General features: G+C 40.9%; 1 pseudogene; it reads right to left on the bottom strand.

Moving 5' to 3' along the window:
• Positions 1-3,717: 3,717 nt before the first annotated feature.
• LOC124076393 (large ribosomal subunit protein eL43-like) lies at positions 3,718-3,994 on the bottom strand (annotated as a pseudogene).
• Positions 3,995-26,362: the final 22,368 nt, after the last annotated feature.

The following is a 26,362-nucleotide window of genomic DNA, read 5'->3' as shown; positions in this document are numbered from 1 at the left end:
CAATGTTGGGCATTGTTTACACTTATCTAAAAGAAAAGGATTTTCACAGACCTTCAATATCACCTTAAATTATTATTATTTTTTTTTTGCTATTGAAATGAGCAAAAGATTTTAAAATACTAGTTTGTATTCCGTATCAGTCAATTACTCTCCCCTTTAAAGTCATCTGTCACCAGTGTTTCTTTTAAGGCTGGAGTGGGGAAGAAGGGAGTATGATGTAGGAGAAAAATAAAGGTGTTTCCAGAGTTAATCTCTTCTAGCTTTAGCAATACTTTCAGAAGCCCTAGGTAGATGAGAAAAAGAAAAGATAAAACAGAAACAAAACCATCAACACTAACAAAAAACCAGCTAATTCACCTCCAAATGATTGTGGAAAGAAGAAAAAGGCCAGGGAAGCGTTTGGGGTGGACATAACAAAACTCCACTTAAAATTTGGGGAATACAAAAGGCTGCCCCACACCAATCAGGGGACTAAATCCAAAGTACCTAGGTGTTTTAATATGAGCAGTATTCTCAAATCGTAGTCACCAGACTCACAAGACCATGTGTACCTTGTGAGAAATGTAAATTCTTGAGCCCTACCACAGTCCTCTGAGTCACAAATTTAAAATGGGCACCAAGAATCTATAGTTTAACAAGTATTCCAGATAATGATGCTACACACTGTAGTTGGAGAAGCACAGACATAAACGAAGGGCTGTTGCTCAGCATTCCCAGATTTCCACCCATTCCTGCATGCCTTCCAAGGGGAGGATGCATAATATAGCTGAGAGGGGAGCTGTTGAGACCACCATGAAGTCTGCTGTGTCAGGAAGTGAGGTAGAACATCTAGGCCAAGGGCCAGATATGATGGGGGGATAATATTGCAGATTCCTTTGTAATACTAGAGACATCAAAGATGAAACTGGATCATGCAAAGAGTTTCTGCAGGTTTGGGTGAAGACAGCAGATTCCCAATGTAGACTTTACAGTGGACCAAGGCAGAGTCTAGGATAGGCCAGTTGATCCTAAAGGAAGCAAATCAGCCCAGGTACTGTCCAGTGTCTGCTCCTTGGACACCTCTGTCATCTGTGACCATTAGTCCTACCTAACAGGACACCCAGATGTCATCAGGAAGGTCTGGAGGGAAAAGAAATTTAAAGGAATATATATTTTAAACCCAGTTCCTCGCACATGCTAGGCAAGTGCTCTACTACTGAGCCACAACCCCAGCCCTAAAAGACCACATACATTACCTAATAATAACTTATCTAGAGAGACACTTCTTTTGGCATGGATAAGGTTAAATGGGCTGAACTGTACTTTTGATTTTTTCTTGCACCATTCAGTGCATGAGGCTCATGAGGAAGACCATGACAGCTCCAGAAAAAATAAAAGATGTTTCTTAGCATATCTTGGCAAAGTGCAAATAAACATGCAATCTTGCCTTTTTTATTTCATTACTTAAATCTCTCCAACCATTAAGCAAATCATGAAATCATTATGCTTATAACTCAAATTTAACTATAAAACCCAAACTACATTTTAAAAGTTCGAATTGCAAACATTCATAGAATACAGTAGATGGTGTTTTGCTTGGTTCCGTCCTCATTTTTCTCTGTTGTCATAACTATGAAATCTTCAGTAACAATTCTAGAATTCAGGTGGGTGGAAACACCATAAGTCTGGATGATAAACCTTTAAAAACATTCTCAAGTATGGTATACATGCAGAGGAGTGCATAGTCGTGAGTATTCATCTCAATGATTTTTTTTTTCCTTCACAAATTGAACACGATGCAACAACCATCCTGGCCAAAAATAGAATGTTCTGAGAATCCTAGTAGCTCCTTGTAGGCCCCTCTTGATCACCATACTATTCCCCAAATGTGAGTTATCCTGATGTCTAACACCACCTATTAGATTTTTACCTCTTTGTGAAGTAAAATAAATAGAAAGATCTAGATGACCTAACTCACATTTTTATTTATGAGATCCAATGCTGTTGTTTTGTGTGTGTGTTAGCTTTTTTGCTGACATGACCAAAGGGCCTGACAAGAACAATTAGAGGAGGAAAAGTTTATTTGGGGTCTCTTGGTTTCAGAGGTCTCAGTTCATAGATGGGCAACTCCATTGCTCTGGGCCCAAGGAGAGGCTGACCATCATGGCGGAAAGCGTGGTGGAGGAAATTAGCTCACAATATCACACCAGGAAGAAGAGAGTGAAAGAGCTCTGTTCAACAGGACAAAATATAAAATTCAAAGATATGCACCAGGGACCCACTGCCTACAGCCATACCCTATCTTCCTATAGTCACCAGTTAATATAGATACTCAGTTAATATAGTTACTCAGTTAATCCCTGTCAGGAGATTAATGCACTGACTACACTGATTAGACTTTCATAACCCAATCATTTCATCTCTAAACTTTCTTTGCTTTGTCCTACACATGAGCTTTGGGGGACACCTCATATTTAAGTATAACAGTGTTGTTAGAGTTTATTTTCCTAACTCTAATATTCCTTTTTTTTAATATGAATATGCCACATTGTGGGATATTTGGAATTTTTTCAGATTTTCAGTTCTTCTGAAAAATGCTTCTGTGAACATTCTTTTGCCTACCTTTGTCACATGTGCTCACACATTCCTATGGAGCAGAATACGAGTGAAATTGCTAGGCCATAAGCGTGTGTTGAATTCAGTAGAATGTCTACTGATTTGTAGACGTTCTTTGTACTCCCTGGATATCAATGATTTGCCAGTTATTTGTATGCAAATACTTTTTTCCAAATCTATGAATTGAATTTTCACATTTGTAATTAAAACTTTAGGTGACTGGAAAAGTACATAATTTTTAACAAAGTTCAACATCAATGTTTAGAAATCTACCCAACACCCCCAATCATAAAATCATCCACTTTTATCTTCAAGAAACTCCCATTATTTTATGTTACACTGGTATATTACCAGAAGAGGGCTAAGTTCCTTTTTTTTCTCCTATGGATATTCAATTGACATAGCACTATTTATTGAAAAGTCTATCCTTGCTCACACTGCTGTGCCAAATTTATAGTAAGTCACATGTCAATATATGTGTGATTGTATTTGTGGAAACTCTATATTGACCTGCTGGACACTACATTAATCCAGTGTACTGTCTCAATTGTTGTTGTTTTACAATAAATCTTAATAAATCTTTCCACTGGTTCATCTTCTTCAAGATGATCCTACTATTCCTAGTCCTTTAGGTTTCCATCTGAAACTTAAAGTCACTTCATCAATTGCTCCCCCCAAAATTGTCTTGGCTATTCTTGGACCTTTTCATTTCCATGATAAGTTTTAGAATCAGCTTGTAAACAACAAACACCAAATATCTTGAAATTCCAATCAAGATTTGCACTGATTCTGGTGATCAATTTGTGTAGAACTGATGTCATGAGAATATTAAGTGTCCAATCCATGAAAATGGTACATCCCATCTTTATTTACGTCTCCTTCATTTACTCTAAATTAAAAAAAAATATACAGTATTTTCTATGGGATTCTTACTCCTCTTTTGTTATATTTATTACTAGTATTTGATCTTGATAATATTATTATAAATATTATGTGTTTTGAATTTTCTGACTATTGTGTTATATACATGTATAATACCTTTTGCATACTAGCCATGTGTTTTTCTGTTACATAAATGAACCCATTTTTTTATAGACTAGGGATGTCCAAATAGTAGAGCTGCTACTGATCTTTCAATTTCTTCAACTTTCTGATGGCAGACTTGACTGTGACCACAGAAGTGGTGATACGGGTCCAGGTATCACCAGCCAGTTTTTATGCAGGAGTCACAATGCCCGATCCCCAGGACTGGCCTTTTTATCTTGGTTTTTCCACAGAAGAAGTAAGTGTACTTGAGGTGCTGGGTGATATCAATTTTCTTCACCATTTTCTGGAGAGAGCACCATAGGAAGTCCTGATGGTATTTGCTGACCATCCCAACTTGGTTGTGCTTAGCCATGTGGCTGCAACCTGAGCCAGAGCCCAGAGAACCTAGCCATGTACTTTAAAACCTTGATAAATGCATTCATTTATTCTAATAGGGATTCCTCTGTATGTTCTACATATATAATGAGGACATCTGCAAAGAATGACCATTTCTTTCATTGTCCTCTAATTCGAACACATTTTTATCTTGCCTTTTTTCCGCTGTCTAGGTCTTCCAGTACAGTACTGAATAAAATAGAAAGCATTCTTCTTTTGTTCAGCAGCTCAGAGGGAAAGATTTTATCATACCTCCCTTAAAAATGTGATAGGTCATGACAGATAGTGTTTACCAGATTATAGATGCATCCTGTATTTATAATCTGTTAAAAGTATTTATCATGAATGTAAGTTGAATTTTATTAAATGCTTCAATATCGGCTGAAATGATCATATTTCTGATTTCTTTTATGTTTTTATTTTTCATCGGGGGGCTGTTTTGTTTTGTTTTTGTTGTTGTACGAGTGATTGGACCCAGAGAGAGGTACTCTACCACTGAGGCTATATCTCCTCCCCATTTTTTTTCTATTTCTTATTTTGAGACAGTGTCTCACTAAGTTGCTGAAGCTATCCTCAAACTTGTAATCCTCCTTCTCAGCCCCCTGAGTAGCTGGGATAATAGACATGAGGCACAAAACCTGGTTTTATGTCTAATTTCTTCGACATAATGTTTTGGAGATTCATTTATTTTGTTGCCCGTATGAGTGGTCTGTTCTCTCTTTTTTTTTTTATTATTGTTGAAGTATATGCATCATGTGCACAGAATTCTTTATTCATTTTCCTACTCTTGTACATCTGATCTGTCTCAGGTTTGGGATGATATGAGGAAGGCATCTGTGGATGTTCTTAGGCAAGGTTATTTGTGACCATGCTTCCATTTTTCTTAGATAAATAGCTAGGAAGTGGAACTTTTTCTTTTACTTTCAATCTTTCTGTCCTCGTTCTTAAAGCCTTTCCCCTGGAAGCATCATTAGAGTGGCTTAATTTTTTTTTCATCCAATTTGATCATATTTGCAGTATAATTGGAGAACTTAGGTCAAAATTAATGTAATCCACAGACATGCTTGAGTTCACATTTATCATGTTTCTCTTCCATTTTCCCCTCTTCTCTCCTTCTTCAACAACTCAGGGATGTATTTACTATTTTTCCTTCATCTGCCCCCCACTTTAGCTTGGCAGTTATTCCCTCTTTTACTGTTCTCTTAGAATTTACCCTAGAGATGTCAGAGATCCTTGGCTGATTAATGTCTCATATAAATTAATACAACTGCCCAGACCATATGTGAACTGTAAACACACTAACCCCATTTCTTCTAGCCATTTCCAACTCAGACTTCTGTTTTCTGTGGCCCTTTATTTTTCTCTTCAGCCAGTTTTACTTTGATTCCTTGGAAGATAATATTTCTTTCACCTTTGGCTAGTTTTTTAATATTTTCTTGCTGCCCTTAGTTTTCAACAGTTTTACAATGACAGGCCTCAATTTCTTTTCTTTATGTTTATTCTGTTTGACATTCAAGGCACATTGACCTCCATTTCAAATATCCCAGCCATCATCTTTTCAAATATTGCTTATTTTCCATTTTCTCTCTCTCTCTTTTTTCTTTTTTTGGAATTCTATTTTTATTTATGTTAGACCTTTACACCATGCAATAAACCTCACATGTTTTGTTGTTGTTGTTGTTTCGTTTTGGTAACATTTATTCTTTTCTATTTCCATGCTTTAATCTGTAATATTTTTTGGTATATATCATGTTTCACTAAGTCAGATCCATCTCTCACTATAAAAGACCACTTTAGCCTGGTATCTTGGGCCACACCTATAATCCCAGCTACCTGAAAGGCTGAGACAGGAGGATGGCAAATTCAAGGCCAGTCTGAGCAACTTAGTGAGAACCTGTCTCAAAAAATAAAAAAGGGGTGGGGATGTAGCTCAGTGACAGAGCACCCCTTGATTCCATTCTCAGTATTGGGTGGAGGGGGGCTTTAATCAACATGTCATCATTATCAAGCTATTCTAGGTCCCATATCATGTCCTCTGTGCCTTTGGCTTATACCCCCTCATTTTATTTTTTCATTTACATCTCAGTATATGTAATTTCAATCAACCTAAAGAAAAGCAATGTTCTAATTGTAGAAGTAAACAAAGTCCACCAGCTTAACTAATACGCTACTTTTCTGTACAGCTATGTAAGTTCAAAAAAGCTATCCTATAGGTAATGTCTGAAAGTTGTTTATACACAGGTCTTGTACATAAGGGGCCTATACATTTATTTCCTCAGAACCCTGAGGTGCTACGTCTTGGCAAAGAAACCAACATTTCATTCACACATCTTACAAAAAAGAAAGACTGTTTCCAGGATTGACAACACTGTGTATCCCGTATTCAGACTATGTAGGCTCCGCCCTGTCAGTTAAGATCCACCCTCTCTATACAATAAGATCTTTTGCTTTCTTCCATCTGTGATATATCTATGTCTTTTAATATTGATCTCCAGCATCATCTACTCCTCCAATATGTTTTTCTTGGACTTCCCCAAACAGGACCAACCATTTGTATGTCCGCACTGGTTTCATTCAGACCAGACCAGCCCCCAGCACTTTCTGTACTTAATTGTCCTACCTATCTGTCCCCGACCAGTAGCCCAGGAATTCCTGAGCCCAATTACACCTCAGATCTCCAAGATCCAGCCCATCCCAGTTTGCAGCACACAAATAGCTGCTAAGGAAATCACTTTCAAATGAATGACTATAGTATAATCAACTCAGGTTACACATGGAATCACTCAAGAGGGATATGTTTTTTAAAATACTGATGTTTAGAAGAATAGCAAATCAAAACTAGAATTGTGACCTATGTAGCAGAACAAGTTTCTTTTTGTTTGTTTGTTTGCTATTTTTGGAACTTAGGGGGAGAGAGAGAGAGAGAGAGAGAGAGAGAGAGAGAGAGAGAGAGAGAGAAAGAGTACTACTACAGACAATTCTAATGTACCACATGGGTTAAAGATTGCTTACGTAATGAATCTGCTTCAGATTGATTTTGGTTGAGGGCTGAAAATGTTTTCTTATAAGGAACAAGGAACAGACTGTGTCCTGTGAAGGACATGATTAGATATGCATGTTGGGAGGATGCATTAGATATGCATGTTGGAGTGCAAACGTCCCCAGAGGCCCACCATAGGGGAAGCCTTGTGGAGACTGTGTGTGTGTGTGTGTGTGTGTGCATGTTTGTGCTTGGGATCTGAGAGTGTGGCATTCACAGAGGCATGGAAGCAACAAAGCCTGGATCTATAACCCAGATGCTTGTATTGGTAAAGAGTCTGAAGAAAATGGATATTTTTCTATTTCCCTCTGCAATGGTAAGAGCCAAGCGAAGTTGGCAGGCATCATCCCTGTCTGCTGACCAGAGAATGCACGGTCTCCATCCATTTCAAGACTTTAGGGAGATAGAGGGTGACTGATAAAGGCACACGGGGTAAAGGAAAATGTGATGACAGGCCTTAGGTGAAGCTGTCAGCAACTCCTGCCCCGGCTCAGACCTCTCACAGTGCTGATGTGTGTGCAGACCTCCAGTTGTCATAGAAACCGAATCTTTCCTTGTGACTCTCATCCCCTTTGCTGTGTGTTTGATTTCTCACTTTTTATGAAATTAGGTATGCAGTGAAGTATGCACAGTCCCTCCCACATAAGCAGCCCTTCCCAAATCAGGACACTGTGATCATTGTTGCATCCCCTGGGAGACAAGCAGGTACTGTGGGGAGCCCTGGGTCCCTCCCTCCACTGCTGGTTTAATACCAGGAACCTACAGGTTCAAATGCATGAGCTATTTTTAGATTCTAAGATCAGGCACAGGAGTAGAAAGTGGATTAATAAAATATAAGACAAGGGAGAACATTCTGTTGACCCAGAGGGGGGTATTTGTGATGTGCTATAACAATTAAGAAGATGACCCTAATTGGAGAAGTGTAAAGCAGTCCTCTGTTAATATCAAATTGAGTTTAATAGAGTGTTAACGAGGACACCATATTTGCAAGATATCTCAATTGTCCTCTTGACAAGAATTTGGGTCTCCAGCTACTTTCACTGGTAGTGTGCTGGAACACATATTAATGATTTTTTTTTCCTACAAAGAAGAGGTTTTCAGGACACCAGATGGTTACTCAAATCTCTGTGGCTTTCAGTTTGTTAAGATTAAGATAGAACTATCTTATGAAGTCAGTGGTGTTTTACGAAAGTTTGTGTAATGATCATTTTCTCATTTCTTCTTATAGAATGGTGATAAGTGAGGTGGTTTCTTTCTCTAAGAACCAGTGGAGGTGGGGAGGGAGTTGGCTGTGGAGTCCTGGATCTATGATGTCCAAGATCCTTGCCACCTCTGTCTCCACTGGTCGACAGCCACCTTTCCTCAGGATGAAGCCAGGGCCGGTTCCATTCTTCCTGCACTCTAGAGCCCCTGTAAGCTTTATCCACTGAAGGTACTCATATCCTCTCCTTCCTCTTACCCTTCTGAAGTTGTTTATACAAGAAGTTGCTGGGAGCACCCTCTGAGGCAAGACAGTGGCCAGAAGTGTTAGAGAAGAAGGTAGGTGGTATGCATGTCTCAGATGTCCCTGGAGGGCCACCATGACTGATGATGGACATATGCTTTTTCACCCTCCAGGTAACTCAGGCCATTGGAGTCCATGGTACTTGTTCTTTAGTGTCAGTAAATGAAGCTAAGGTCATTCATAGGTCAGGTCTCATTCAAGATCTTAAATAAAAGTCACTTTGCCCTTGGCCCTTTTGGTGGAAGCATGTGAATGCAATGGAACATATTATAATTACTCTCCATTCTACTCCTAATATCCTGACAAAAATGTTTTGAGTTGGGGATTTCTTGCTCTTAGAAGTCAAAGACCTTCTTTTTTCTTTATTGAGCGAGACTTCTTATTGACTGAAAACACACTCACTCACACACACACACACACACACACACTGAAATAAATCTGATTTATTTTGTTGTGTTCAGACCAAGAATCACATGCAAATACCAAACCTGGGACAGATGTTCAATCTTCCAGCAAAGATCTGTGACCTCAACCAGGCCCAGGTTAGCCTACCACTCCACATGGGACGTGGGCCATTGTAAAGGGGTTTCATGGTGGATCCTGAGAAGGAAAACTTTCCTGCAGGGTGCTACCTTCCATGGCAGCTGAATATATTGACACTCAAATCATTATGCAGAGACTTGGTGTACAGAACATTTTAGGAAAAGATCATTATTTCTGTCCAATGATTTACCTGGAAATTCTTTTGACATTAAGACTGGTGAACAATGAAAATTTATCCACAATCTCTGGCCCAGAACTCTCTATTTTAAAAATCACAGGAAGTGCCAGTCTCCAAAACAGCAACACCCATGCACTCCTGCGTGTCCACTTCAACCACCCAGTATCTAACTTTTCCAGTGCATCCTGACCCCCAACAGTCTAACCAGTGCATTTTCCCTTTATCCTCTGCTTTTAGTAATTCAGTTTGCAGAGCAGTCAAGAGATGCTCATTTTTAGTTGGGCCATCTATTTTTTTCTTGCTCTTGGATGTCAGAGCCCCAGGTTTTCAGGCCTTTCTTGGTCTCTGATGGGAGTTACACCATTGGCTCCCCTGCTTCTCTGCTGATTCTTCAGCTTGCAAACAGCAGACTGTGAGTCTTGGCCTCCATAATCATGTGCTTCTGTTTCTCTGGAGAACCCTTACTAATTACAACCTGGACGATCCAAGACACCATCCTGGATTTGAATCTTACACGTTAACTCACTTATTTGTTCTCCATGACCCTGAGAAAATCAGTTTAACTTCTTGGTGTCAGTAGCAGTAACATGAGGATGGTAATCTCTGTCTTCCATAATTATTCAGGATCAAGTAGGGTTACAGGACAAAGGGATTTGGAAACTAAACAGCAGGGGTCCACACTGTTATCATTTGCTATCGTATTGAGAGCTTCTGGGAACCCAGTTTCAGGCTCACTTTCAACCCACACACAAAGGCATGAGCCTTGCACATTCAGAGATCCAAGCAATGGTTTGGACCAATGTCTCCCAAAGGTCCATTTGTTAAAGGTTTGGTCCCCAAGATGGAGCTATGGAGAGGTGATGGGATCTTTGAGAGGTGGAGTTTAGAGAGAGGTCCTCAGGTCAACGGGGGTGTGCCCTGGAAGGGGTTTGTGAGGTCCCGTTGTTTCCCTGCTTCTCAGTCTTTTTATATTTCTGATGTAAGAAGTTTGTGTCACTTTTGCCCAAAAGCCCAAAGAAAGGAGTCACTTGATCTTGAATGAGAAATTTCAGAACTGTGAGCCAAAATAACCCTTTTTTCTTTATAAATTAATTTCCTCGGGCATTTTATTATAATAACATGATGCTGGCTAATATAGTACAGTCCCTCTTTTTTAGATGTAAAATTGCTTTTATGAGTTATGCAAAATTTTTCTACCCACATTTTCCCTCTTAGTATCCAAGAGGGTCTTGTTATCTCTTAAATAGCTCTCATGGGTCACTTCAGTCCTTGTGCATTTGTTAGTCCAATGTGATAATGCCTTAACTTCACTCTGTTTTTAGTTCCTGGAAAAGGTAGAGAGGGTGAAGGGGAACCAGAGGTAAGGACAAGGGAGCAACAGTTTCCCTGAAGCATTAAAAGGAAAGGAATTAATGTTCATTGAACATTTTCTCCATGCTGGCTGTATTGCATACATTATCAATTTCTAGCCCCACAGTAATACTGCATTTCAAGCTATTTTATTTCCATCAAAGAAATTGAAACTCAAAGAATATAAATAGCATATCCAAGGGCCCAACACCTAGAATACACAAAGCCAAATTGGAAGCCTGGCCTGCTTTTCAAATTCATATTACTCTGGCTACTTAGCTGTGTCCTCTATAAGACAACTGTCCAGATGCAATTCTATGACCCTTCTTCTTTTCAGGGCAGTTCACTGAATTGCATGTTCCACTAAGGGACAGTATCAAGGTAATTCTGTACCTGTAGACCTTTTCTGCTTAAGGAGAGAAGATTACTCATACCTGCTCTTCCCTCCTTCTCTCCATGCAGATTTAAGTCTGAGTTTGAGAAACTTTTTGAGTTTGAGTATTTTTGAAAGCACTTCCTGGTGTGAATCTAAATCCCATATGTGAGTCATATACTCCACTTCTTCCATTTCATCTGAATAGGAGAAAGGTGGAGTAAAAACTGTGAGGGATATTTTGGGATGTAACAAAAGTCCTTAGCATTTCGGTAGGCAACTTTGAGAGATGCTAAACATTGAGTGATACTGGGGACCATACTGCCTAAGGAAGAATTTTCTTGCCGAAATTTCCAATAACATCCCACTGATATAAAGTGCCCTTCAGCTCTCAGATTCTATGCATGGCTGATTTTAAATCCTGCTGAGTGTCAGGGAGGTGGAAGTCTTTCCCTCCTTGCTGACTGGATTCTTCTACTTGAAAAATTTTAACAAGTAACTGTAAAGTCAAGGGGGCTTAGGCAAGTCCGTAGGTTGACCTCTTTCTGGTAAAATGCAACAGTGGTCCTCGGAAAATGCATCCTAGTCTGGGCCTAGGGTTCCTCATTTACACACTGGGATTTTCTTTTTTAAAAAAATTTTCAATGGTCACTGCTAAGGATTAAATAAAATATCATATGCAAATCACATGCCTAGCACATAATAAATAATACATGTGCATGCTGAAATTAATCCCATTTTCCTCATTTGGATTATTTGAGAATAATTGATGCTAATCCATGTGAAACAAGATAAAAATAACATAAATAATAATCACAGATGTCCACTATGATGAACCTGCCTGATCATGTATGTACCGTACTTCTAGATCCACAATAATTATTGTTCCCTGTGTTTTTGGCACCAATGAGCAGGGGAGTCAAAGGGAAAATTAGCATAGAGCCATTTATAAGGTACGACTAATTTCTCCCATAATAAATGTAAAAATATTAATGTTTTCCTATTATTGCATTAAAATAAGCTAAAGCCAAAAACATGAAAGGTCATACACATCTTTACTTAGACTGTGATAGCTGTAATCCCATGTGCAATAGAACCCCTGCCCCACCCAGCACGCATCCCCCTTCCTAAGACAAAGACAACCTTAGAGGGATCCTGTATTTGCAGATCGGAGTGACGACTGTGAGGAGGTCTGAGAGCTATTCACTTTACACTTGCAAAGGGTTATAAATGCCAGGGTTACTGGAGAGTCAGGGAACTGAATTGCTCTCAGGGAATCTGGAGAAAGGGGCCGGGGAATACGCAGTGCATCCTCATCTTCATCTTTCCCCCCCGAATCTTCAGGAAAATGTTCATGTTTTCCCTTAAACCTTTGTTGACTTGAACCTATTCCTTGAATTTGTTAGAGGAAAGTGTGGGTACACCTTCAAGTGGGCTTTGAGTCAGGACAATTGTTTGTGGGTTTTTACACTGAAGAAGTGAATTGCTACTGCCCCCCATTGCTGCAGGGGATTCAGGATTGGTAGCAACCAAAGCGCTCATGGGTGAGAATCGGGGTAATCCAACATGGTGGAAGACAGCCATCTGGATGCTATTTAGAAGGAAAAAGCAACAAACTCGGTTGTTTACAGCAATGGTTGGCAAATATAAAAACAGAATGAGGCCATTAGCATAGAGCCATTTAAGTAAATGTAAAACATGCTCACAATAATAAAAAACACTGCATGTTTTAAGGAATACATAGAATTCTAGGATTCATATTCAACATTTTTAAATGGTGGGAGAGGAAAGTGCAATCGAAGTAGGATATAGATAGGTGGGTAAATGGATAGATGTGTCTGAAAAAATCAAACAAATATGAGAATCCTTCCATGGACCAATGTTTATGGAACTGGGGTAAATGATGAGCTCACTCTTCATACCAGCCCATCTCCCCTCTCTTCTTGTTTTCTTGTTACCACCCAGAAATTGGCAGCAGCTATAAAAATCAGTGCTCTCCTCTTGCTTGTTCAGAGAGTTTGGAAAATTATGCAGATTTTTAGGCCACTTCTGGTGAATTTGAAAGCTAATTTCACTGATTTTTAAAAGTTAAAATAATATTTCCAAGCTATTCTGAAAAAGCCTATGTAAGATTTCAACTGTATGACATTCTGAGAAAGATGAAGTTATGGAGACAGCCAAAGATCAGTGGTTGCCAGGAGCTTGGGGACAGATGAGGGAAGGGAGAGGAATGAATATATGGAATAGAGGAAAATTTTAGGAGAGTGAAGCTATATTGTATGATACTGTAATAATAGATACCTGTGGTTATATGGTTGTTAAAACCCATAATACAGAACCTACAACATAAAGTCTTAATGCAAATTATGGATTTTAGTTAATAATAATGTATCATTATTGACTTATCAATTTTAGTGCCTATATACACTAAAAATACAATTTTAATTCCGAACATGGTACATGAGAACATAAGAGCACAAGAAACAGGGAGCTACATCAAACTGAAGATAAGGTGACACTCATCCTGGGAGATGTTGATATATTTTGTCTCCATGTAAACTAGAACCAGGCTCTGAGCAGAGCACATTTTCTCAGTAGGGAAAAAAAATGGAATAAATAGTTGCACTGTTCATATAAACTAGAGCTGTTTATGCAAATGCTCACATAGGTCCACTTTGCACTCAGAAAATAATTTTAACAACTGTAGGATTCTGGGATAGGAGGGGATGAGGCATTCATTTTATTGATTTATTTATTGATTTAAATTTCCTGTGACATTTCAAAGCCAGAGGAGGCACATCTCAAAGGCTGAGGCAGATATACAGAAATGATTTGGTCCTGAAATTATAACCTGTTTCTCTTTAACTTTCCACATGTGGATCTCTTTTCTCCCTTACCAGGATAACTAAAAGCGCTTACTAACAAGGAGTCACTTGAAAGCAAAATGAAAATATAATATGAGTGTGTGTGTGGGGGTGTGCACACGGGCATGTGTGGTGGTGGGGGCAGCAAGGTGGACGTGGAAATGGATCTTGCCATTAAGAATATGATCTGAGCTACCTTGACAGATGGTAAAGGAAGTGGGTAAAGAACAATGTCCTAAAGAGTTGTCCTGAAACCTTATCCAAGCCCACTAATTCCACCAGAGACTATCATAAAACCCACTCACGTTACAAATCTTTCCTCAAGCTCTTTGACAGCAGAGCATGGGGCTATGCATGATGTCACGTCACTGGCCCAAGAGACAGAACCATGCTCTGACACAACTCAGCAGTGTCCACATTCAACATATATCATTGTTCCCCTCTCTCTCTCTCAGAACTCACAGGGTGGCAGATAGTCTCTGTGCAGGTGGAGGAAATTCAACTTCTTACCCTTCCATTTTCATCACCACCACAATAGCAGTAACAGAAGTGCCTCTCATCTGTTTAGTATTTTCTTAAAAATTATCGGAGCTTCTCAGGTGCTCAAATTTTCCTACTTTTCCAAATTAAGGAACTAAGTGGCAGATAGGGTTGCTGTGGGTGATTCAACTTTTCCCTGGGTCTTCACATCCTTATCTTGTAATAGGATATGAAATGCATTTCCCTGGGGAAACAAAGGCCAAAATACCACTATCAGTCAACATGACGCATTGGCTATTCTAGGGCTGCCCTTCTTCAGTTCAGTCAAGATTATGGGAGAGGTGGCCTGGGAAGCAAACAACTGTCTTTTCTCCAAGGGGTGGAGTGCAATCTGAATTCCAATAAAATGACCCAAGGAACCTGAGGAACATATTCTGCAGGTCATGGTCTCTGTCTTTGGGCCAATTGCCTGACTTTCAACAAAGCCTGCACAAATCTACAGGAATCCCCATTTCATTCTACCATGTCTGACTCAGTGGCAAGAGACATGGGTCTTTAGCTTCTTCCTTTTTGTGAAACCAAATTTGGAGCTTCTCTGCTCATTCTCCAGCTTGCTATAAAGCTCTATGCCTAGTCTTATGGGCATTTTTTTCTAAGTTAATGCAAGTGGATCACTCAATAGGACATAGGGAAGCAATTTCCATAGAATTTGCAAAAGTATTCACACGCTCACAGCTGTGGCTGAATCTGATAGAAGAAAAGAAACTGTCCAACCAGAAGACAAATGCCTATCAAATGTCTCTTTCTCTGAGCTATTATATTTTTTTCTGTTACAGCTGTAGTCTCAGGGTTTTTAATTTCTTATTCTAATACCTTGAGATTCTTCAATTTCTTGAACCAATATAAAAAAATTAATAATGAATGGCACAGTTTTGCTATCTAAGTGCCAAATCCTAACAATATCTCATTTTATACTCAAATAGATATCCTTGTGGAATAGGTATTAGGCCTGCTATGCATATAAAAGAACTTAAGACTAGAAAGACCCGGGAATTTGTTCAAGGTCACCTAGCTGGCAAGTGGCAGATTTATAATGTGCTTCCTGAAGTCAGTTTTATCTGACTCCAAAGTGCATATCTCTAATTATTCAGTGTTTTATCCTTTATTGGACCAGGGATTGAACCCAGGGATGTTTAATCAATGAGCCACATCCCAAGCTCTTTCATTTGTATTATTTATTTTTGATTTTTGAGACATGGTCTCACTAGGTTGCTTACAGTCTTACTAAATTTTTGCTGAGGCTACCTTCAAACCTGCGATCCTCCTGCCTCAGCTTCCCAAGTCATGGGGATTACAGGCGTGAGCCATCATGCTTGGCCACTTTATCATTTTTACCGTGCATCATTTTAAAGATGTAGAATTATTATTTGCACCTCCTACAGGTTCTGAGAGGTAAGCTGGACAGCCATATTATCTCAGCTTAGGATGAGCAAGTGACTTCACCTCAGTCACCATGTGACATCTGGACTTTGAACTCGGACAGTCATGGAACTGGGGATGCCCTGACTTGGTAGTTGTAAAAATGTTTCTTTTGTTCTTGGTGGTCTTACCTGTGAGATGGAGCAAATAATACCTCCGTTGTAGGAAGCTTTTTAATGAAAATCATTAGAAGGCAAGTCAATATCATGGTTAACAATGAGCCCTGTGGAGTCAGATGCCAATTTAAAATGCTTCTATAATTTTGAGAAAGTTATTTAACCATGTTCTCTGTTAAAAGAGCATAACAATAATGCCTCACTAGAAAGGGTCATATAATTTATATGAAATAAAATAAAACAACCAGCAAAAACCAAGTGCTCAGTAGATATTAGCAGTTAATATTTATGGAGCAGCTTAAAACATGCCTAATAGACAATGGGCGATCCATATGAGCTAATCTTCCACTCCTGCCCCCGGGACTGCACGTTCTGCTACTTGGGAATGTGCAACTCAGGAGGACACTCTCTCTAGCTCGGTGGAGATCCCTGCCCCTGTGACTTGCAGCTGCTTGAGCACAGGCCTCTGGGAACCAGGTAAATGAAGACTAAAGGTGCCATTTTCAAATTTAATAAACATACAGCCACTCACAGGGGCCTTTTTCATTCCCATTGGCAGTTATAGACAGTCTTCTCTCAATTACCTGTAGCTAATTTTAATACAAGGCCAGCTTTTCTCACCCGGCTCTCTACATTCACCCACAGCCTCCTCCTGAGTCCCTGGTGGGATCTGCTCAGAGAATGTAAACCCATATTAATATCATCCTGAGCAAAACATAATTAGAAAACTAAATCAGCAGCCAGCCACAAGAATAGCACAATGCCTTCCACAGCTTTCTATTGAGCATGCGAATTCAGCCCAATGCAGCCCACTACCTGTTATTGTAAGTCCAGTGTTCAAGGGTGATTGTAATACCCCCATACCCGTTCATTTGCATATTGATCATGGCCGCTTTTGAGGTATAATTTGCAGGAGTTTTGACTTAAACCATATGGCCCAGAAAACCAAAAATATCTGCTAATATCTACTGAGCACTTGGATTTTGCTGGCCCTTTACAGGAAGTTTCTTGACTCCTGTTCCAGTGAATCTGTAAGAGAGGCAGACCCTGAAACAGCCCCAAGGAGGTGTTTTCCCACACAACACTGACCAACCATCACTTGCCCCTAAGACCAGTAGGTGACCAGGGCTGCATAGGAAAGAATATCGGTGAAGTAATCTAGCATGGGAGATCAGAGCTCCATATGACCCTCCTGGACCGCCCTGTGCTCGTAGCTCCTGAAAGGAAGGGGTTCAGGGAAGACTGGTTGCAACCTGCATGGTGTAAGGCAACTTAGAGCTAATATGATTCTGTGGTGGGAAAACTGAGTGCTTGGGGCCAGACAGTTCCATCAGCTTTGGTTCAAACATCATTTATCCAAGCCCGCTAAGAGCTAAGCATTCTTTTCAGATGCTAGAAGCACCCCAAGAGTTGGGTAAGATCCTTGTTCTCAATGAGTTTCCAGGTGGGGACAGGGTCGGGTCATGCAGCAAACATGTGAGCAGAAAAAGTGACTATGACATGACAAGAGATAGGATTACAGTCCCAGAGGGTCCTGCAGCGCTAAGGAGAGGCACCCACACCAGGATGCGGGAGAGAGAGACAGGGAGGGACAGGGTTGTGGGGCTCAGGGAGACATTCTTGAGCCAGAGAAGATTCTCACAGGATGAATAGAGCTCAGGAAAGAAAATAAGGGAGAGTGTTCCTGGCAATAAAATAACATGTGGGTATCACACTCAATTAAGTGTTCATGGAGGAGAAGCAAAATTGGGCAGCAGCAGAATTTGGAGTTTAGGATGTCAAGCAGGACCTCTCGTGGGAGTCCATGCTAAAGCTGTAGTCTTAATTTTCTATCCCTACTGTAACGTATTTACTACAAACTTGGGACTTACACAAGTGCATTGCCTTACAAGTTCTGTAGGTCTGGGTCCAGTGCAAGATCAAGATGCCATTCATCTTTGGTGAGATTTGCTTCCTTGCTCATTGGGGCTCTTGGCAGACTCCTATTCCTTCCAGTTATAGGACAGAAGCCTCTGTTTTCTTGCTACCTGCAAATGGAGGGTCATTCCCAACACTGGGAGGCTGTTGCTGTTCTGATTTATGGCCCCCTTCCTCTGTCTTCAGAGCAGACAGTCCTGGGCTGAATGCCTGTCTAGTGGCCTCTCTCTGCCCATCTTTTGCTTCCCTCTTCCACTCCTGTTGTTAGTTTACGCTCCCCTGGATAATCCAGAATAACCCCCCCCCCATTTAAAGTCAGTTAATTTCCATCTTCAAACTTAATTTCCCTTTTCCATGGAACCTAATGGTTTCTCAGCTTCTGGGGTTAGGACACAGACACCTGTGGGGAGTCATTTTCTGCCAATCATACTTGATATAATAGATAACCACTGAAAAGTGTCATGGGGGCATGTGTACTTTTAAGATCACTCTATTGGCAAAGACCGTGGTGTGGAGGGGAGAATGCATACCAAACACCCACACGATAGACAAGTGAGGTAGCAGGAGGATCCGTATGAATGCAGTTGCCATTGAATGTGATAGTGGAGGTATTTGCAAGTCCTGCTGATTGGACAGATGTAGGGAAGGTAGGGAAATAGAGGAAGAAAGTAATGGGACTATAGCCACAGTGAGGCTGGGTGCTGGTAGGGAAAAGGCTCCATCCAGTCAGCATTTGGGAGCATTACCAGCAGTGTCGTGATGCAGGACTGCCATCCTTATCACAGAGTCCATAAGAACAAAGCAGAGCTAGGCTGACAGGACATGGATACTGGTTCCTTTATCAAGGGAAGGACCTGGGTTTAAGGGAACAAACCCAAGTTTTCAAGGAGTTTCCAGGTGGGGACAGGTGAAAGATGGAGAAAGACTCATCATAGGAACAAGGTAAATTTTCAATAAAATCACAAGTTTAGAACCACCAAGATTAGTGGAAGCAATATTATGTTAATCCTGAAAGAGCTGACTACTAAATCAGATCTCCTGACATAGCCATCAACAGCAGCAGGTTGGGCCAAGATCCTGGGGCGGGTTTGAGTCTGCTGTAAATGTCAAGTGGGCAGCCATGGGATTGGAGAGACCATGGAAGTCAAGTGCCAACTGGTTCATCTCCCTTGCTCCCTGTGAGGGTCCCACAGGGAGGCTTTTTCAGTTTACCACTGTTTTGAGTTGGAAAGATTGTCTGACCTCCACACTGGGTTGTAAGATGCTTCAGGTGGAACAGTGGCCGATGGGATATTTAATGCTATAATATTCGAGAGTATTGGTCGGTTGTGCTTGTGAATGTATTCTGTCATTGGGTTGTCCTGCCTTTCCAGATGTGCTAATAATGTGTTGGTAGAGTTTAATTAATTCATTCACATGCTCATTCACTCAGTGAATAGACCTTTCCTGAATACCTCCTCGATGCTAGGATTTCTACTTTTATCACCAAACCTGCCACTCCCAATATAGTTCTTTCTGTTGTTCAGATTTAACCATATTTTAAAATTTCATCCATGATCTGGAAAACTCACAAGCCCCTTTCATATCAGGCTTCATGTAATAAAAACCATTTTTATTCAAATTCATTTTCAGAGGCAACTTAAGCACAGACTTGAAGCCAAGGAGCTCTGGGTTTGAATTGGTAACTGATTGCTAGCTGGGAGCTTCAGTAAATTATTTAGCTTTAACCATTGGTAAACCCAGAATTCGAGGGGGAAAAAAAAAAGACCCTTTCAGTGAATTGTTGTTAGGTTCAAATGCATTATTATTGGTATTATTATCTAATCAGTGTGGTGCATGGAATCCGATTTGAAGCTGAACCACGCTAGACTGACAACCTAAGGCTGTCTCGGATTGCTTTTTACTTTGTGTCTTCTTTGGCTTCAGTCTGCCTCCTGGCTAAATGTCACGGGTGTCCACAGCAGCAGGTCCATGTCCTGTGGTAAATTCCAAGGAAAATTGTGGCAGGGGTAGTGAGGCAGTACAGGATTTCTCATGAAGAGCGTGGTGGAAAGACAACCATCTAAAGTCAGGAAGCTGCTGGTTGCGGTGACGCACACGTGTCATTCCAGCAACCCAGGAGGCTGAGGTAGTAGGGTCGCAAGTTCAAGTCTGGTCTTAGCAATTTAGCAAAATCAAAAATAAGAAAGGCTTGGGATGGGGCTCAGTGGGTAAGTACCCCTGTGTTCAATCCCTGGTACCAAAGAAAGAAAGAAAGAAAGAAAGAAAGAAAGAAAGAAAGAAAAGTTCAGAAGCTCTGGCCTTACACTGGGAAATGAGGCATCAGTTTCCTAATTTGTATAATGAGAAATGAGACCACTTCATGGAATTGCCTTGAGAAGCAAGTAAAATGCTGCATGTAACAATATGGCATGTGGTTTAGCAGCTAATGGGCAAGGTAAGAGGTGATGTGCACGCGCCCCCCACCCCCTCCGCACCACATTAGTTCTCAACTTCAAGCTTCTACATAGCAACTCATCCTAAGGATTCTCCAGATCCAAGCACACGCTACCTTCAACACTCTCTGGTCCCTGGAGAGAAGTAGAGTTTGTCTCAAAGAAATGTCCCCTGTCACCAGCTGTGAGAGAATATATGCTTGACATGTTCTTTACTTCTGTTAAAGTGCAAGGCCCACTGAGTTAAAATATCGTGATGCTTTACATGGAGAATGTAGGGGATAGAGCAGTATTTCAGGAGTGGGGGCATATGTTCAACTTAGTGAATACTGCATGTATTATTTTATCCTAGGGAGTTCAAGGGGCATTTTTAGATTGAGACTGAGGGTCGTATAAAAGCAAAGCTAACTTGATGGATTTGTATCTGCTGAGCAGGGGGCCTGCCCTTTTCTCACCTCCAGAGAAGTGATTTTTCTTCAGAGGAGAAACTCGTCGTGCTTTGAGCTGCCAAGCCATAAATTCTCTTTCCTCCAACTTGCTAATAGTTTTTCTTGCCACCTTTCCCGATAATCCGGCGTAATTGTTATGAAATATGGGCTTGTTCTGTCTCTCCCAGCTGCGGCCCCTCTGTCCTCTGCAGGTCCTGGGGAGAGACACAGGCTCTGTTTTTGTCACTGGGTGTTCCTTAGAAGAACAGCAGATGCTGTTACCAAGAACGTGACATCCTAATGAAACCAGAGGAGCCACACAGCAGCCCTGAAATCTGAGAGCCACCTGCCCCTCCCACCCAAAACCCATCAGCAAGTAGCCTCTGGTTTATTTAGAGCACTCTCTTTCTGGAGGAGACAGACCCAAAATGACTCCTATTTAATCATAAGGATGAAAACACTCTTCTTCACGTGCTTTTACTTATTGCAGAGAAATATACTGAGCATTTGAAGCCATTCATCAGAGTACTGGGCTAAATGAGCAAAGTGACTTGAAATTGACTGAAAGGACAATTTTTCTGGAGAAAACATCTGGAGATGTTGGGCTGGGAGAAACTTTTGGGGGAGGGGTACTGGGGATTGAACTTGGGGCACTCAATCACCAAGCCACATTTCCAGCCCTATTTTAGAGACAGGGTCTTAGGGACTTGCTGTTCCTGAGGCTGGCTTTGAACTCATGATCTTCCTGCCTCAGCCTCTTGAGGATTACAGGCGTGCACCACTGTGCCCTGCTGGGAGAAAATCTTAAGTGTGGCTTAAGTTGTATCCTCCTGTTCCTTAGGCAAAGTGCGCTCTGATCAGTGGCCATGGGAATTTCCTGTCCTCACAAGCTCCTACCACATCCTGGAAAGCCCCAAGTGAGGCTTGCCAAGTCACTTCCACTCCCGAGGTGGATCCTGAAAATTCAACAGGGTTACTTTAATGGCTGCCAAAACTGTTTGTCAGCCTCATCTCCATGATGTACACCGGGGTTTGCAGGGGTCCAGTTTCTCAGCCTGCATCTAAATGACATCTTGCTACATGGTCCCCAAATTCTATAATGGTAACTTGGCATCTCAGATGCACAATTATGCATCACTGCGTCCCTGCAATTATGGATGGTCATTGGACACATGCACTTAGTTATCTCTAAGGTCCAAGTGGGACCAACTGTGGTAGGGAAATGCAAGACCCCTGAAAGCACCTGCCTTTGCTACATGCTGTGTTAATTAATCACTGGGGATGGTAAAGTTGAAGACAAATCCACGCCCCGGAAGCTCAAATGTAAAAGGGTTTGTAAAGTTCAATTAGCTTTTTTTTTAAAAGAAGAAGAAGATGGAGAAGCAACCTTGGCACATCCAGTCCTAGTCTTAGCTCCTGAATCCCCTGAATAAGTATGTTCCTCACTCTTGGCTGCCAGTCACCCATAATTGAAAGTTGGCAAGCTAGGACCTGATAGGATTACCTTAACAATTGCTTAAACAATGATGTTTGCATTAGAGTTAAAACCCAACTATTGAATTTCAATGTCTGTAGCTTAATAGGTGGAGTTCATCGAGTCTAATGATTCAGTACTGAATTAGTTGAGGATTTCAGGTACCTATTTCTGAAAAAGTGCCAATACTTAAATTAGTCAACTAATATTTATCGAGCTCTTCCCCTGTACCAGGCATTGGGTTAAGAGATTTGTGCGGATTATCTCATTTAATTCACAAGCCTCTGAAGTAAATACTATTATTATCTTCCATTTTATAGATGAAGAAAACGAGTTCCGAGACAGGACTTAAGCCCAGGATAACTGCACCAGCCTTGCACCCTAATCCTCATGATAAAACATTTCCTCCTGCAAGATGGGCTCGGCCACATTACATCTTTCCCCATTCTCATGAATCCCAGGTGGTGGCAGTACATCTAAATGACTTATGCAGCAGAAGACTGGGCGTCAGAGTAAGGGATACTCACCGCAGGATACAGGGACAGCACAAGCAAAGAAACACAAGCAAAATTCCCAGGCCATTTCTTTTGTCATCTTCTGTATACAATGACACGGAAAGGAATTTGAAACTCCAAATCTCCTTTCCTTCCTTAAAATGAACAAAGATGAGAACTTTTAAATTTGCAGAGGGGCTGGGGTTGTGGCTCGGAGGTAGAGCACTCACCTAGCACGTGCGAGGCACTGGGTTCAATCCTCAACATCACCTAAAAATAAAAGGTATTGGGTCCAACTACAACTAAATATATATATAAAATAAAATAAATTTGCAGAGAATAAGAGGAGAAATTATATCTACCCTCCCCTCAAATCTCAGTATGCTAAATATGATCCCCTCCTAGCAGCTTCCTTAATTGTACAGGTGAAATTTTTTCCATTGGGGTCATACATTCATCCTTCCCCCCCACACAACTGTTTCTTATTCAAGATTCAGCCTAAGGTCATATCCTACAAAAGGTCATCCTTGAACCCTGGACCACATCTGGTAGACCTCCTATTATCCCCTCATGGTAACATCGGTACTGGCTACTGTATCCCACACCAGGATATGCACTTCTTTATCACACAGACTGTGTTTTACTTTTAGTTGTACATTTAACATATAGCACAGTGACAGATATGTAGTAGGGAATTAATTAACTAGTACACTCTGACATTGGCCAGGTGGGTTTGGTCTGCTTATAAGCAGAGTCCACCTGATAAACTTAGTTATTAGTCCTTTGGTTACTATACAGCACATGTCACAGAAGCTTAAACCTGGAAGGGATAACAGATATGTTAGTCCAACCCCTTCTGAATGTAGATAAAGAAACAGAGGCTGAGTAGGTTGAAGAACTTCCCCCCAACGTCTTCTAGATGTTCAGGAACAGACTAGAATGGAACCTTAGAATGCCCACCTGCTAAGCCAGAGGTCTTTGCTCCTTTGCCGGAGTTCTCCCACCCTTCCCAAGGGACACTTGAGAAAGCCTCAATGTAATAAATGAAAAGTCACAAATAGAAAGCAAATACATTTCCCACATATCATTGACACAACCTACATTTGGGATCAGAGTCCCCAGCCATCCCCAATGCTCAACCAGTACTCTTGAAACCCATTTTAAAATTCAATTGTTCCAAGGTGGTTTTGTTTTGTTTTGTTTTTTACTTTTTCTCAAATAATTGTGTGTGTGCGCACACACACACACACACACAAAAAAAAAACATTGAAAAAGCATCAGAGATAGTTTCTTATCTCCAAATGGGAAGGCAAAGACTACTGCCACAAGCAAAATTCTCATAAGCAGCCAGAATGTTGATTTCCAATAGATCTGTTCAAAGGAAGAAAGAGGCTGTTCCTCCCTTTGGTAAAATACACTCACAGCTCACAAAGTATTTTTTGATAGAAATGTTAGCAAACAATGACAGTCATGTCGCCTGGGGACACTGAAATGTAGCTCTAGACCTACCCTTTAGAAGTTAAGTCCATGCGATCTGTGCAAAACATTGGTAGAGACACAGGGCATCGGAAAGAATAGGACCATGAAAACAGAAAGATTTGCTTTAGTTAGGCTTCATCATATATCCACTCTGTGACCTTTGGCAAGAGATATAATTCTTTTAGTCCTTTCTGTTAATTCTGGAGATATTTAATGAGCATCTACTTGCTTGGAGAAGGCTCTATTCTACACACTGGGCAAGCAGTGGTGAGACAAGAGGTCAAAAAAAAAAAAAAGCAAAAAGCTTCTTTCTTCAATACAGGGAAACTTGGAGAGACAATACACACACACCCAAAAAAAAAAACAGGAAATATATATTATTTGGTGATTAGTATTATGGAGAAAAATACTGTTGTACGGAGGATGTGCTAGGAAGAGAGCAACTTTAAATAGGGTGATCAGGGAAGGTGTTGCTGAGAAAGTAACATCAGAAAGAAGTTTGAAGGGATGAAGAAATGAATCAGGAAGGTACCTGGAAGAAGAATGCTTCAGGCAAGAGAAAGGGAAGTTCAAAGGCCCTGGGGTGAATTGCATGGTTCAAAGACCAAGCAGGAGCTCTGTTTGTCTAGGACATTGGGAATGCTGGGGAGAGTTACAGAAGAGCTTAAAGGTGAGGAAGAAGAGGCAAGGCAGAGTGGTGGCCTTCCTAGGGCCCTTAAAAGCCATCATATGGACATTTAAAAAAATTAAATTTAAATTATTATATTATAATTTGAAAATTTACCACTGCATGTATTTACGGAGAAAAAGTGATGTTAAGACTTATGAATACAATGTGCAGTAATTAAATTTAGCTAACTAACACATCCATCACCTCAAATACTTATCATTTTCCTGTGACAAGAACATTCGAAATCTATCCTCTTAGCCATTTCAAAATATATGATCCACAATTATTAACAATGCTCTCTCTCCTCTCTCCTCTGGTTTTCTTTTCTTTTTCTGAGGGAGCCGGGAAGCTCGGGGAGGGTTTTAGCAGAGGAGTGTTGTGATCTGACTCCAGGATTGGAAAGATCCCTGCCTGCACACTGAGAATAGACTGTAGGAGGGGAGAGACAGTGCACAGCAGTTACCTAAGTGATCCACGTGTGGCCTCATGGTGGCCTGGACCAGGCAGGTAGCTGTGGATATACTTTGCCAACCGACAGAATGCTGAGTTTGGGTCATATAAATAATTCAAGAATAACTTTGTGGTTGTGACCTGTGGGATTAGAAGGATGGAATTGTCATTAACTGAGATGAAGAAAACGGTGGGAGGAACAGGTGAGTTGAGAACAACAGGTAGATGGCCTTGGATATCTCCAATATGATATGCCTATAAATTATCTAAGAGAAGATACTAATTGGGCATTGGACTGACCTTGAAGGGAAAGACCTAGACTTTACATTATGATCTGCCTCTAGATATTTGTTAAAGCTATGAGACAAAATGAGATCACTCAGACAAGGGCAGCTGCCCATGGACCAAGGTCTTAGGTGCTCCATGATATGTGGTGGGTGATAAAAATAGCCAATGTCCAGGAAGTACTTACCCTGTACAGTCTCTTTCACATATTAACTCCTTCAACTTTTGAGACAGACCCCATAAAGCAAGAATTATCATTGCCCTTATCTTATAGATGAGAAAACTAGGGGGAAGAGGTGAAATGACTTTGCCAAGGTCATACGCCTGCTGAGTTGCATGGTCAGAATTCCAACCCAGGCTTCCTGGCTTCTGAGACTGACCTTTGAAGCCCTAACACTGCCTCTCTATAACTAGAAGAGAAAGGCCACCCGCAGGGGAGACTGACAAGAGACAACCAAAGAAGTAGAAGGAAACCAGAGAAGTGTGGAGTCTTGGGACCTGAAAATGTTTTAAGGGGAAAGAAGGAGGAAGGGGTCCTCTGTGCCAAATGATGCTGGTAGGTCGAGAAAGATGAGGACTGACACTAGCAATATGGTGACTTTGACAAGAGGAATTTGGTTGAGAGGTGGGAGTAGAGCCAGGCTGGGATGAGTTCAAGAGAGAAGAGTGATGTAGATAATGAGTTTTAACTGCTCTAGAGAGGATTTTTTATTTATAGGGGAACATGTAACTGGGCAGCAGCTGGAGGAGAACACAGGATCAACTGAATATTTCTTTTAAAGATAG

Source organism: Marmota monax, unplaced genomic scaffold (assembly GCF_021218885.2).
Source record: "Marmota monax isolate L192 unplaced genomic scaffold, Marmota_monax_Labrador192_F-V1.1 WCK01_AAM20220418_F8-fsc00064, whole genome shotgun sequence".
Classification (NCBI taxonomy): Eukaryota; Metazoa; Chordata; class Mammalia; order Rodentia; family Sciuridae; genus Marmota; species Marmota monax.
Note: the sequence above shows the minus strand (reverse complement) of the source record. Positions and strands in the feature narration are given on the sequence as shown.